Genomic DNA, 13,733 nt, shown 5'->3' on the forward strand with positions numbered 1-13,733 from the left:
CATCAGGGATCCATTGGATTCCGTGCGAAACAATTCAGACTAACATTTACAATGCTCAGAAGTGAGAGATTTTAAAGCTCCGCCTTGGAATTCCCACACATTCTTTCCAGTTCTAGAATTTTATATTGGACCAGTAAGGAATAATGTAAGGAATCATGTAATCAAGCACCTGGGAACATTGTACCTAAGGCTGCAATCATCTAAGAGTTCAGAGAAGGGGGGCATGAAGTTCAAAGACTTCACAGACGTGAGATTCTGATCATAGAGAATAAGGATTAGAAAGGCGAAGGTACTTATGGCTGAGGAACAGCTTGGCCAAATTTATTTTGTAAAGAACGAAGGCCTATTGAGTATTACATGAAGAGACTGGCTAGCCTGAGACAGCATGTACACTTGGGGTAAGTAGTAGAAAATAATTTCCTGTAAGTAGAATGGAGGCTGATACAAGTATGTAGACAGTCCTATGGTGTTTGTCAACTTTCGTCTTCTCATCTCTACCCACCGATCTCACTACACGGGGTAGTGGCATTCACATATCTGCCTGAGGATTTTCCCACTAGGGGCTATGGCATACGTGGAAGTGAATGAAAAGCCTATCAGAATGTCAGTAACTCAGAGTACTGCTATAGTGACAATCTTGAATCTGTACCAATTTATAAAAACTAATAAACCATTTCAAGAATTCAGTTTTTTTCTGAATGGAAAAATCCCCTCTTCTATGACACAACCCCTCTTCAAATGATTGTAATAGCATCGTTTGGCAACACTGAAAGTCGCAATCAACTGTAAGGGGAAGAAATGGAAGTTTTGAAGATATTTGATCAGAGTGATATTGTCAGGCAGTAATCAACATTACAGAGGCTCTCAGAGCAGAGGCTGCAGATAACCGGGATTTCCCAGGATTGTTGAAAGGGGTTCTCAAATCTCTGAGCACACCAAGCGTTGTCTTTGGATCAAAGAAGCGATGTGTTTCCCACATATAGTACTAGATATTTTCAGAGAGATGTGAATGCTATTGCAGTTCGTGCAAAATCATATTGAAATATTCCTGAAGTCCGAATAAGCTGATTTGTGTCAATGTTTTTTTCCTTTTTTCAAAGATTTTATTTATTTTTAGAGAGATGGGGAGGGAGGGAGAAAGAGAGGGAGGGACAAGGAGAGGGAGAGAAACATCAATGGGAGAGAAACATCAACCGTTTGCCTCTTGTGCACACCCCTGACCCAGGACCAAAACCTGCAACCCGTTTCAAATGCCCTGACCGGAAATCACACCAGCAGCCTTTCACTCTCGCGGGATCACTCGCAACCAACTAAGCCACACCAGTCTGGGCTGTGTCAATGTTTTTTTTCATCCTATGCATACTACATATATGATTATTATGCAGAGGCATTTCTGAGACTTCAAAGGCATGTTTACAGTATTATAAACTGCTGGCAGAGTCAAAAGATTACTGAATTGGGTGCTGGCTGGTGTGGCTTAGTGGACTGAGTGCTCACCTGCAAACCAAAGGGTCGCCAGTTCGATTCCCAGTCAGGGCACATGCCTGGGTTGCAGTCCAGGTCCCTGGTTGGGGGCATGTGAGAGGCAACCTATCAATTTCTCTCTCTCGTATCGATATTTCTCTACCTTCTACTCTCTCTAAAAATAAAAATGCATAAAAGTTTTTAAAAAGATTACTGAATTGGGAATTCAGACTCCTGAGACCTGGTCCTCACTGCATCTCTTGCCAGCCTGGGTCTGGGAGGCCTGGACAAACCATTCAACACTTTGGCTCTTGGGTTTTTGTGTTTTTTTTCCCATTGCTAAATCATGGCATTCTCCCAAATGGGACAACTTTTGTGAGTGCTACCAGATACAGCACCTATGGTTTTAGGCATGCAAAGTAAGTAAGCTTTGCTTAAAAAATCTTTTCAAGTTTCTATAACATATGTTTAGGTGATATTTAAAATTAAGTTACCGAAAGCTTATTTTTATAGAATAATTTACTTACAGGATTAGGCAATAATCAAATTTGATTCAGTGAGCCACAAAAAGAGCACCCCTGAAAGGAGATGAATAAGGGAGTCCTGACTTGTTATCGTTTTTGTTCAAGTCACCTCCGAGTGCACCAGTCCGTAGGTCCTTCCACTCCATTTTATATCAAAGCGACTGGGAGCGTCAGGCTTCCAATAGTAAAACGGCCTTACACTTTCTTTGGGAACTGGCCTTTCTGCCTAGCTGTTTGCTTCTGTTCTTACATGCCACAAAAAGGTTTCTGTGTGCATTCAGTTCATGGAAATTAGCTAACAAGTTGTTAATAAGAATAGCTACTGAAATATGAGATAGCTGTGCCTTGGAGGTCAGACACAAGTTGGAAAAAGAACTTTGGTGACTTTTTTATGTTTTTCACCTTTGACAGGGCACAAATGAAGAGTCTGACCAATTTAAAAGTATGTTTCCTCAGAAATACATAATTAGTTTCCTTTCTGTTTTCTCTAGTTTGATGTTTCTCTAGGTAGTGTTGTTTCAGTTAGGTTTATTTTATTTCTTTGATATGATTTACTTTCATGTAACAAGCTTTTTCATTAAGTAGCCTAGAGCTTAATTAAATATTTCCTCCTTCATGTCTTTTTGTCTCAAAATGATGGGTTCATATAGACTGTAATTTTAACAGTAAATACATTTTAATTCTAGTTCTTACCAACTATCATGGGATAAAGGTAAAATCAGTTTTAAGGATTATGAGTATTTCTCCTAATTAAAAAAAGTGTGATTTTTATATTATAGACTGCATAATTAGCTTTACCTTAGAATACTTCAGTATTAAATATAACTTCATTTTATTCAAAAGTTTATTCTCTAGTAATCTTTTAAAATGCAACATTTGGTATAATTCTACATCTTTTATGCAAACTGTGGCCATCATGGAAAAAGTTGTAGTATTATTAGGGTTTAAATATGATTTACTGCCCTGGCCAGGTGGCTCAGTTGGTTGAGCATCACCTTGTACAATAGGGGGTTGTGAGTTCGATCCCCAGCCATGGACATACCTAAGTTGCAGGTTTGGTCCCCAGTCAGGGCACATGCAGCAGGGGACTGATCGATGTTTCTCTCTCTCTCTATCTGTGTGTGTGTGTCTCTCTCGCCATTCATCTCTCTCTAAAACACAATAGATATATCCTGAGGTGAGGAAAAAATACTTTGTTTTATATATATATATAAAACACACACACACATATATATGATTTACTGATTGTTTAAATGAATTCATATTAATACTGATCTGATGACTTCCCTGTTTTTTTTTGTTCAATTACAGCTTCCATTTCACACTATTGTGTATTAGTTTCAGGTGCACAGCATAGTGGTTAGACAATCATACACTTTCCAAAGTATTCCCCCCAATATTTCAAGGACTCACCAGGCATCATAGTTATTACACTATTATTGACTCTCTTCCCCATGCTGTGCTTAAATCCCCAGAAACTTCTGGTTTTTAAGCAGCCAAAATAAGATGTTCAAAATGAACCAATTCTATAAGAGGACAGCCTCACAGATCTTCTTAAAAAAGCAAAGTAACCTCTGTTCCTATTTCAAAAACCGTAAACTGTAGGCTCATAGCTTTCCCACGCTCTCTATACACTCTCTTCATTTGAGACCCATTCATCAAAAGGATTAAGACGGCGTGACTCCAGTCAGAAGCAGTAGCAAGAGTGTGCCTAAAAACTGTCACGCTCACATTCCTGGGCGTGTCGCCATCTGACTACCATGATTTATAACCATTGAACAATGTGCTTTTATGTATGATTACCTCTCCTACTTCAAACAGAATCTGAGATGGTCTGGTGGACAAGAAACAAACATCATAATCTTGTTTTTATGCTTTGTAACACACAATTTTCCCAATGTCGTTGTTGCCGTTTTCTACCTTTGATTTGAGGTTCCTGTTGTACAGTCGGTAGTTATTGCACTTGTGTGCCTGGTGTGCTTTTCTACAAGTTAGATGAAAACGTGAAGTGATTTGGGCGCAACTAGTTCCACTACTTCCATGAGTGCGCTCTCTACACCAGCAGTTCATAGTGTGTTTCCTGGCCCACAACATCACAAGCTATGTGAAGGCCAGAGCAGTCACTTCAAACAGACACAACACAGTGGTTACATTTCCAGTGTCGCGACGAAGACAGAGTTCAAGACTTCAGTATTTGGACTGGTCAAGCTCTTTAGTGTTTTAGTTATAAGACGCATGCAGATTTCACTTAAGAAACAGCAACTCAGATGATAAATTGAAATTCCAAGTTTAACCAAAGAGTATAAAATTGACAAGCCCTTAAGCAATGGATATGCCACCAATCCTCTGTGTGCCTTCATTTTCATTTTCCAGAGCGTTCCATCAAATATTCAATTATATAACATGCGATATCAATAAATAATTAATTTTAAATTACACTATTGCAGGCTGGAATGGCTGGGAGCATCATGTTACTTTCACAGATTAGAAACAAACGATTATGTATGTGGACCAAAGCGATGGTGTCTTAGATTGGATTTTCTGGAAGCAGTCTCTGAGACAGAAAGTTGGGTCCACTGTGGGCGGGGTTTATCCAGGGGATTCTTTTGCTGGTCTCAGCTGGCTTCATTCATTCATGTACTCATGATTAGCGGGTAGTTGATGGCCTCATCTGGCATTTACTGGTTATTGTAGAAGACAGTGAGTGTGATGGGCCCACTTCGTTATCATTACCCCAGAGGCTGATATAGTTCACAGAGTGGTGAAACGGTTCCGAGCATAGCCCAGTGCCCAAGCTTCACAAGCCTTGGCTTATGTCATGTTCATTAATATCCCATTGGCCAAAACAAGTCACTTGGCCAATCCGTATTCAAGGGGTGGAAAGATATACTATAGCTCTGTTTTTTTATGTTTTATTTTAGAGAGAGGGGGAGGGAGAAAGAGAGGGAGAGAAACATCAATCATAAGCTCCCCAACTGGGGACAAACCTGCAACCCAGGCATGTGCCCTGTCCAGTAATTGAGCCAGTGACCATTCGGTTTGATGCCCAACCAACTGAGCCACACCAGCCAGGGCTACATACTATAGCTCTTGATGGATGGAGCTAGGGTGCCTCATTACAAGGCTGTAGATGCAGAAAGAGCAACAATATGTAGGCTTTTACTCTCTAACCAGAGTTGCTTTTATTTTTCTCACCAAGACATTTCCTGTGTGATACTTTTCAAAATTCCCTGGTAGCTATGGCTTCTGGTGATCACTGTGAATATCATGTGGGCAGGAGAAGCAGTTAACACTTCCATTTAACCTGTACTTCTGAGGGACACGAGAACACAGGCTTGGATAGGCATAGAAGATGTCCAGTACCAATGCTAAGTGTATAAACCATGTACACACACACATGGGAGGAGAGAGACAGAAATGAATGGGTCTCGACCAGAGTCAGTTTCCCCCCTCGGAGAACATTTGATAATGTCTGAAAGCATCTTGGGTTGTCACAACCGGGAAGGTGCTATTGCCAAGGATACTGATAATCATCCCTCAGTGCATGGGGTAGCCACCCACACCCAGGAATAATTCATGCCAAAATGCCAGTAGTGCTGAGGTTGAGCTTGAAAAACCCTGCTTTTCACTGAGTGCATGTAGGATGAATTCCTATAGCCTAAGTTATAGAAGGGCGCTTAGGAAGACACAAACTGAACACGGAAAAGGCAAGGGTGTTTCTGTCTTCAAATTAGTGAAGGAAGGGTGCATGTTTTGGTGAGCTCAAGTTGGATATTCTCCCCAAGAATAATATCTAGCTTGTGGGAGGAAGCTGGACACACTTGATTGTTATAATCCACCTTCTTATGGCTAGTGCAGGGGTGTCAAACTCATGTTCACTGGGGGCCACATCAGCCTCACGGCTGCCTTCAAAGGGCCGAATGTAACTTTAGGACGGTATACATGTAACTGCTCCTTAACAGTGAAGCGAGAGCTCGGCGCTGCCGCCGGGTAGAAAGAAGGTGCCAGGCTGGATAAAACAAGGTGGAGGGCTGGGTTCAGCCTGTGGGTCTTGTGTTTGCCACCTGTGGGCTAGTTCAAGGTAATCTCTGCAAATCTGAATAGATACTAGGTATATTTTGTGGTTCCCATATGCTGTAAACTATAGCTCTTGGGGTCAAAAGCATTTCCATGATTAATAATTCTTGCCTATTGAGGACAGCATGTGGGACAACTATGTAATGATCCGATCATTCTTTACAAAATGTGTAGTGACAGTACTCTCTTGGCATTGACACTTGTTAATGTAAGATCCCAAGCAAGTTACTTGAGCATTTGGTGAAATGGGAATAATACCTACCCTGAAAACTGATACAAATTAAATAAACCAGGGCATATAAATTCTTGCCTAGCCCATGGAAGCCCCCAAGTAAATGCTGTTGGTAATGGTGGTGTTTGTGGTGATCTCTCTTTCTTCCAAACAGCAGCAAATATTTGTTCTTTGGATTCAATTCATAATGGCAGTAAATAATCAATTAAAAGTGATAAAGTAGTGTTACTGAATTTTAAAAGCCTGTGGCCTTTTTCTTCTGCACCTTTTTTCCCCTAAAATCCAGAAATATTGGCTGAAGTGTGAATAACTGACCATATTTGGCTCACATATTTTATTTTGTTCTTAGAATTATGAGAAAGAATATAGGCAAAAATGAATGTTTATGTATTCATAACATGTTTTTTCTGATTTGCCACCTGTACCTACATACTCCAAATATTTAGAGGGGAGAAGTGAGGTTCTTCTTTGCCCAACACACAACAGATTTTTCTTTCTGAGCCTGTATATGATTTCTAAATGCGTTAACAAGTACTCTCTAGTTCTTACACATTTTATTAGGCGACATGCCATCCTTTCAAGTATTCAAAAAATTATTCCCAAATACTGCTTACTTGGAGAATAATTACTGTATCTAGTGGATGTCCTGAAGGAGCTAAACAATGTCTCCCATAATTCCTAGTATTAAACAGTAATGCGATTTGACCATGCACAGAAAATTGTCCTTTTAGATATTTTTGTTCGCGTGAGTCCAATTATTTATCATGTAGCCAGTTGACTGGTTTTTCAAGTACAGAGGTAGAAAAAGCAAGTCGCCCACATTCATACAGCAAAGCTATAAATAGAATATGTGCTTCTTGCTTTCTTATCAACCAAAGGAGACCTGTGAATTACAGACAGATCACGTGTGGGTACTTCAAAGGAAGTGTGCCAAACACCTTGTGTGTGTTTTTAAAAGATTTAGTAGCTCCTTTAAAGCTCTAAGTAAAGCTGCTAGCCTGACTAATCATGTACCCCTGAAACCAATTAAATTTTTAGACTAGAGAAATGTTCTTCAAACGCTTCTGAAAAAAATGAGAGCTCCCTCCTAAAGCCAACACCTTTTAATGAACAAAATACTCAGAGCAAAGATGTGATTTGCACTAGTATATTATACCTACTGTTATTCATGGTACTATCCTGGTGTGCCAAACTCAGTTCCGTTCAGAGCTCTTGAACTTGACTTTCCGTCTGTGCAAGTATGGAAGGAAAAAATACAGTTTTTAGTCGAGTTCATTTAAATTGCTAATGAATGCATGAGAAACATTATGTTTTACTCATCAGTCATCAGGTTGTACAGGCTCTATGTGTGTTATGGGAGGGGCATGGGTATACATATACACATATAAACACATATATGACGTGTGTGTTTATCTTTCAGTTAATTGTATATAGAGTAATACACGTGGTTCTGACATGAACTAATTAAGCAGGAAAGATGCCAGCATCCATTGCTGAAGGGACAGTTAATAGTGTGACACCATGAGAACTATTTTCCATGATGACCCCACACAGAAAGAGCTACTTCCTTCCACAAACTTGAGTCACATGTAACCTTGGTCTCCATGGTGGTTAAAGAGAATGAGATCTGAAGAAGCATTTCCAGAGCCAATTCCTTGCTACCTCAGCAGCCTGAGCCAAGTGGCGGACATGCCAGCAAGTAGAATAGATGGGGGGCGGGGGGCATTAAATGGGGCAAGGAGAGAAGGATCCCCTCCAGCTCCAGGGAAGACCATTTCCCATGCCCCTTAGGGTGGAGAACCTGGAGAGCCATCCCAGAACGTCGTGTCTAAGGCGCTGTGTAACAGTTCCTATACCCTGACTCCTAACCTGATTGTGATTAAAGCCTGAAATCACTCTCGGCAAATCCCCTTCCCATCCTTGATATTCTGGAGTTAACAGAAAACTCCCCTGAAACAGCTAAATATCCTTCCGTGACCATCAGAGAGAAGATTCTGTTGCTCATTTGGGGTGAAGCCACGCTTTATTGCCCCCTTACAGATCTGACCAGCCTGTGCTTTACCCAATGAGGTGAATTGCTTATGTTTCTAGTAACGTGACGTAGTAGAAGAGAAAGAACCCCTTTCTTTTTCTTTTTAGATAAAAGTAAAGACATCTGAAACTGCAGTGTGAGTCAGTACGATTCACACAATAAAATAAGATGAATGCTCTCAGGACCTCAGAACTTCTCCTTTGAAACCTCTTGCTAAATCAAAAAATTATATATGCGCACACACCCACACGTATATACACACACCTTCATGGATCTAGAGACAAGTCTTTTTAGGAAAAGTGAAATATTCTAATAGTGTTCAAGCTAGAACTGGCCCCAATAAAATGTGTGAAAGTAGATGGAGATTAGTCTCTGTGTACTTTATGTTACAGCACTTTTTTCTACTGTTGGAGACAAGGTTTCTGGGTTTAGAACCCAGCTCTCCGTTACCAGCAGCTGTCCTCTAGCCTCATACAAAAATAAAACATACAAAATCCAATGACGGTGCCAGATTTTGGTTTTCCTAGTGATTATTAGATTTAAGGAATAAAATGTTAAAGACATCGAAGTGTTTAGGACCCGAAAGAAGGATGTCATTGTGTACCTCATGGAGACTTTCAAATTACACACTTACCCCGGTCCTCCAAAAATCGCAGGACACTCAGAGTTGGACTTGGAAGCGGAAATGAGACTTTTGTCTGGGGAGTGAAGAAAAGCGTTTTCATGAACTATACAGAGCACATAGAAGGGCACACCACTGAGCTTCCCATGCTCATTGGAGAATGCCGAAGAGGGACTGAGGTTTGGGGGATCTCAGGGAGAACGGACGGAGGTGAGTCTGGACTGTGACGTTCAATCGGCTCACAACCCACAATTCCGTGCTCATGTAGAAAGTGGGTAGACAGTAAACACTGAGCATCAGAAGGAAAAGGAAAAGAAACACACAAACACACACACACACTCCAGACCTACTAACTGTCAGAACAGTGCTAGGACATGACTAAACATATATCAGTTCTTAAAATACTTAACTCGCTGAGGTTGGTCCTGTTTTCCCCATCAGGCAGGTGGGAAGCCTGAGGCTCCAAAAAGTTCAGGTTAGGAAGCGTGGTATAACCCCTTATCTCCCGATGCCTGTAATCTTATCCAAAGCTGTGGTCTAGGAACCGGTAAGGCCAGCTGTCTGTGAAAGAAGTAGTAGTATAATCACCAATTTACAAGGTGATTATACATGGAGATTCAGAGAGGTTGAGTATCCTACCTAGCATTACACAGCTAAGAAATGGCAGAGCAAGGATTTAAACTCAGCAGTCTGGCCCTCGTCTGTTTTACACTCTCCTTCCTGGGGTGTGTTCTTTGCCGCTTTTTCCCTCTTGATAGACAAGTGGGGAATAAAAGAATCTATTGGTTCTATTTTCTCCCTTTAATAATTGACCTTCCATTGTCTGCCCCAAGCAGTGGCTCTTTCTCCGTTATTTCTTTTTATTCAAAAAATAGCCAAAATGATCTGAACAGCAAGAATCTAGGCATGTTCTGTGTTCTGGTCTTCACGAAAGCATCCTTAGAGATGATCTTTCAGCATTCAGCATGGGTAAACAGCCTCTAAGTTTATTGAAAAGCTTAATGTGCATAGATATTTGTTTAAGTTTTATTCATTCGGAGGATATCAATCAATTCAGCACCTGCTTTGTTCCAGGACCTGTGTGAGTTGCAGGGGATAGATCAGTGAGCCAGAGGGACACAGTTTCCCTTTCCCACCAGTACGGAGATGTTTTCAGATATCCGTGGAGGAGGGGAGACCAGCAATGAAGGGCCTGACCCGTCCATAAGTGAGATCACGTGCCCACAGCGGCTGCACAGGCGGCTGCGTTCGTTCACCTGCCCGCCCTCCTTGGAATCTCGTCCAGCTGACTTAGTAATTGGTGGTACTTCTTCCGTTTTCCTCATTGGAGAATGTTGCGATCTTATCATTCCAGTGGCATTTGTTTGTGCTTTTTCAGTCATCTCGACTCATTCTCTGTTTTTCAGTCTCTGCCTTTCTTTTCAAAAGACTACTTCTTTTTTTTTTTAATGTGCTTTACAGAACACAGTTGAAGTCTAATAATTCCATGCGTTCTCATCCTTCGGCATATTGAAATTTGAGATGACATAATCATTTCCACTCCATTAAACACTTCTTTTTTAGTCAGAAGTAAGCCTGGAGGGAAAAAAATCTCATTCCTGTTCTCCTTTGAGGGGCAAATTTTCAATAAATCAAGTTTAAACAAAAAAAAGCACTTTCCAACACTTACCAGAACCTTGAAATCCTCCCAAATGATCATATGTTGCCTCTGTATCTAGTGTGTATCTATTTGGAAAACAATTTGGCCATATTTTCTAGACAGCCAGGCCTTTCAGGGTTAGCTCCTACAGTACTATTTTAATTTAGCTCTCTCTTCATCCCCACCCATGCACTGTCTCCAGGGATCCAGCTCTGCTCTTGGAATCCCTTTTAAGATTTCTAGATTGATACAGACCCCGCCCCACAGTATCTGCGTCATTCTGGATGAAATGAGACTTTCACATGGACTACCAAGTCCGGAGGAGGAAAAGGGACAGCATGGCTTTTCTCTCAAGGAGAGCAAAAGCCGTGGCCTCCACCATACAGGCCTTTATTGGGTTTCTCCACCCATTACATGATGGTCCTCATTGACTATGCCCAGGTTCGCTTTAGGTGGTTACCTTTTACAGAAAACAAAGGAGCCAGTGCAGCTAATCACATTACAGAAGAGGGATATTTGCAAACGAAAAGGCAAAAGTGGTTGAACCGGTTACACTCATCCTTGGAAGGTTTAGCATGGATTTTAGGAAGTTGCTTTACAGTAAATGTCCTCAATTCAGGATAGGGGAATTTTAGCAAAAAGCAAGACTTATAGTGTCCTAGGTACATTGCAGGCCTGATTCCCCACGGGAGAACCTATCCATGGGCGTGGGTCCTGTGCATCTCCCAGTGGGAGCTGGGCCCACGCCACGCAGAGCGGTCTCCTACATAGATCTTGTTGGCTCCCATGCTTCTTCCTACTAGACTGTTGGATCTCACGGTGCTACTTGTGCTTCAGATGTTTCCTTCTTTCTTTTCTTTTCTTTTTTTTTTATTAGAAAGAGCCTCAGAGTAGTGAGATAGCTTCAAGGAACAATTTCTTCTTTTATCTTCTTTATCTCTTTGTCTTTCAGTTAGTACTTCTTGGCATTAGTTTTATATTCTGACAACTCACCTTTTTTTTTTTCATTCTGCCTTGTTCGAGAATATTTCTTTCATCTCTAGGAACTGCTTGTCCTTGGGAAACTTGAGACAGAAGAGGCCTTCCTTCATGCCTCTCTTCACCTCCTTAACAAAAAGACAACCTTAAAAGTACAGCAAGTGTCCTGGCTGGTATGGCTCAGTGCTTGGGCATTGTCCCACAAAGCAAAGGGCCATGGGTTCAATTTCTGGTCAGGGCACATGCCTGGGTTGTGGGTTTGGTCCCTAGTCAGGGTGCCTGTGAGAGTCACCCAGTCAATGTTTCTCTCACACACCAATGTTTCTCTCCCTCTCTTTCTCCCTCCCCTCCCCTCTTTCTAAAAATAATAAATAAATTAAAATCTCTTAAAAGTTTTTTAAAAGGTAAATGAAAAATGTGTTCACTGAGAAAGGGAAGATAATAATTGTGAGTATATCTGACTGTGCCAGAGATTGTCTGTGCGCTTTGAAAAAGTAAGCCCAGCCCTGACCGGCATGGCTCAGTTGGTTGAGCATTGTCCTGCGAAGTAAAAGGTCTCCGGTTCAATTCCCAGTCAGGGCACATGCCTGGGTTGGAATTTGCGGCCGGGTCCCCAGTTGAGGGCATGTGAGAGGCAACCGATCCATGTTTCTCTCTCACACTGATGTTTTTTCTCCCTCTCTTTCTCCCTCCCTTCCCCTCTCTCTAAAAATAAATAAATACTTAAAAAAAAATAAAATCTTTAAGTGCAGGACGTAATAGAACCATGAAAAGTGTTAATAATCGGTAGCCGCCTCAGAATGGAATGCCACCAAGGTACAATTTCTCATGTTCGTAGAACCATTTCCTCGTTGTCTACGCCCCTTAGGCCTCTCTTTGAGATGCCGTCTTTTGACGCTTTCCCTCCGAGCTTCCCTTTGGCATTATATAACCCACTATGTCTCTGCTGCTGGTCTACTGGGTACATTAGGCTCCAGAGCCCACCGCTATAAACTAGATGAGGCATTCCCTACCGCTCACCTCTCGCCTTCGATAACCCAGCCATTGGTTGGTATCTGGTGTCAGTTCACATCAGCACGCTCAGCCCCCTTCTGTAAGTAGAGGGTCACACATAGACCTTTGATTTTCCCCAAATAGTTCCCACATCTCTATCCCATCTCTCCAGCCTCTCGCCGTATTTGTGCAGCCCTGCATTTCTTATTTATCAGGGGTTTCTAACAATAGCAATAACCTAACATTATCACCTGCTAGTGTCAGGAACTGTGGCAGTATTTTCGCTCTTTTTCTAGCATTGCTCTGTGTTCCGTTCTTTCCTTTTTCCTTATTTTTCTGGGTGACACTGTTCCAGGTGTCCCCATTGCCCCTCCCTTTGCCCGCCTCCCCTGAGCCCCCCCCCCCACCCCCACTCGCCCTTCCCTCTGGCCATCACTGCACTGCCGTGTGTGTGTAAGGGTTAACCATACATGTTCTGCGGCCAATCCATTCTTGTATCAGTCATTGAACCGACACAACTGCCTATGACTCTTACTTGAGTTTTTATTCCTCCTTTACTGAGGAGGAAAAAAAATAAAGCTTAGAGAAGTTAACTAACTTCGCCAAGGTCACGGAGTTCCTAAGGCATCGGGACGGACGTTCTCTCGGGTGTTTTTACTCAGGAGCTTCGGAGCTTTACCGTGGGCTGTCTTACACTGCGGTGTTCGACGCGGTTCATATTAATTTCACATTTCTTAATGACCTTGAAACAGTGTTTCATATCCAAATAGAAAAGCTAGACTAGCTTGGATTTTCCAAAAATAATGTAGCTTGGGTTTTCCTCACTGCTAGCTACTTTATTATCAGTCTGAAAGAAAAGGGGAAAAAATATGGTAAACGACTCCCAATATACAACAGAGCAAAGACAGAAACATTTCATTGGCTTTGATTTCCCCAGGGTCCACCTCCAAAGTAATTTACTTCCTATTCAAGGAAATCATTAAGTCAGAAATAAGATCTTATCCAATCTTTCCTTTTGCTTTCCTTCCCTGAATGAAAATAATAAGCAAAAGTTATTCCCCTGGCAAGGTCTGAATACTGTTTATTTTTCCTTAAACCAATTCCATAATCTATGTAATTTGTTCCTGAGGACTGTTTCTTTTCCTAATAGTTTTTTATTTTTCAATTACAGT

The 13,733-nt window shown here is 41.5% G+C and overlaps 1 protein-coding gene across 4 annotated transcripts in view; it reads left to right on the top strand.

Moving 5' to 3' along the window:
* Positions 1–13,733, top strand: part of DMD (dystrophin) — a 1,939,942-nt gene that overhangs the window by 1,300,468 nt on the left and 625,741 nt on the right. The window lies entirely within an intron of this gene.

Source organism: Phyllostomus hastatus, unplaced genomic scaffold, assembly GCF_019186645.2.
Source record: "Phyllostomus hastatus isolate PE091 unplaced genomic scaffold, TTU_PhHast_1.1 phas_scaffold_12, whole genome shotgun sequence".
In the NCBI taxonomy this organism is placed as follows: Eukaryota; Metazoa; Chordata; class Mammalia; order Chiroptera; family Phyllostomidae; genus Phyllostomus; species Phyllostomus hastatus.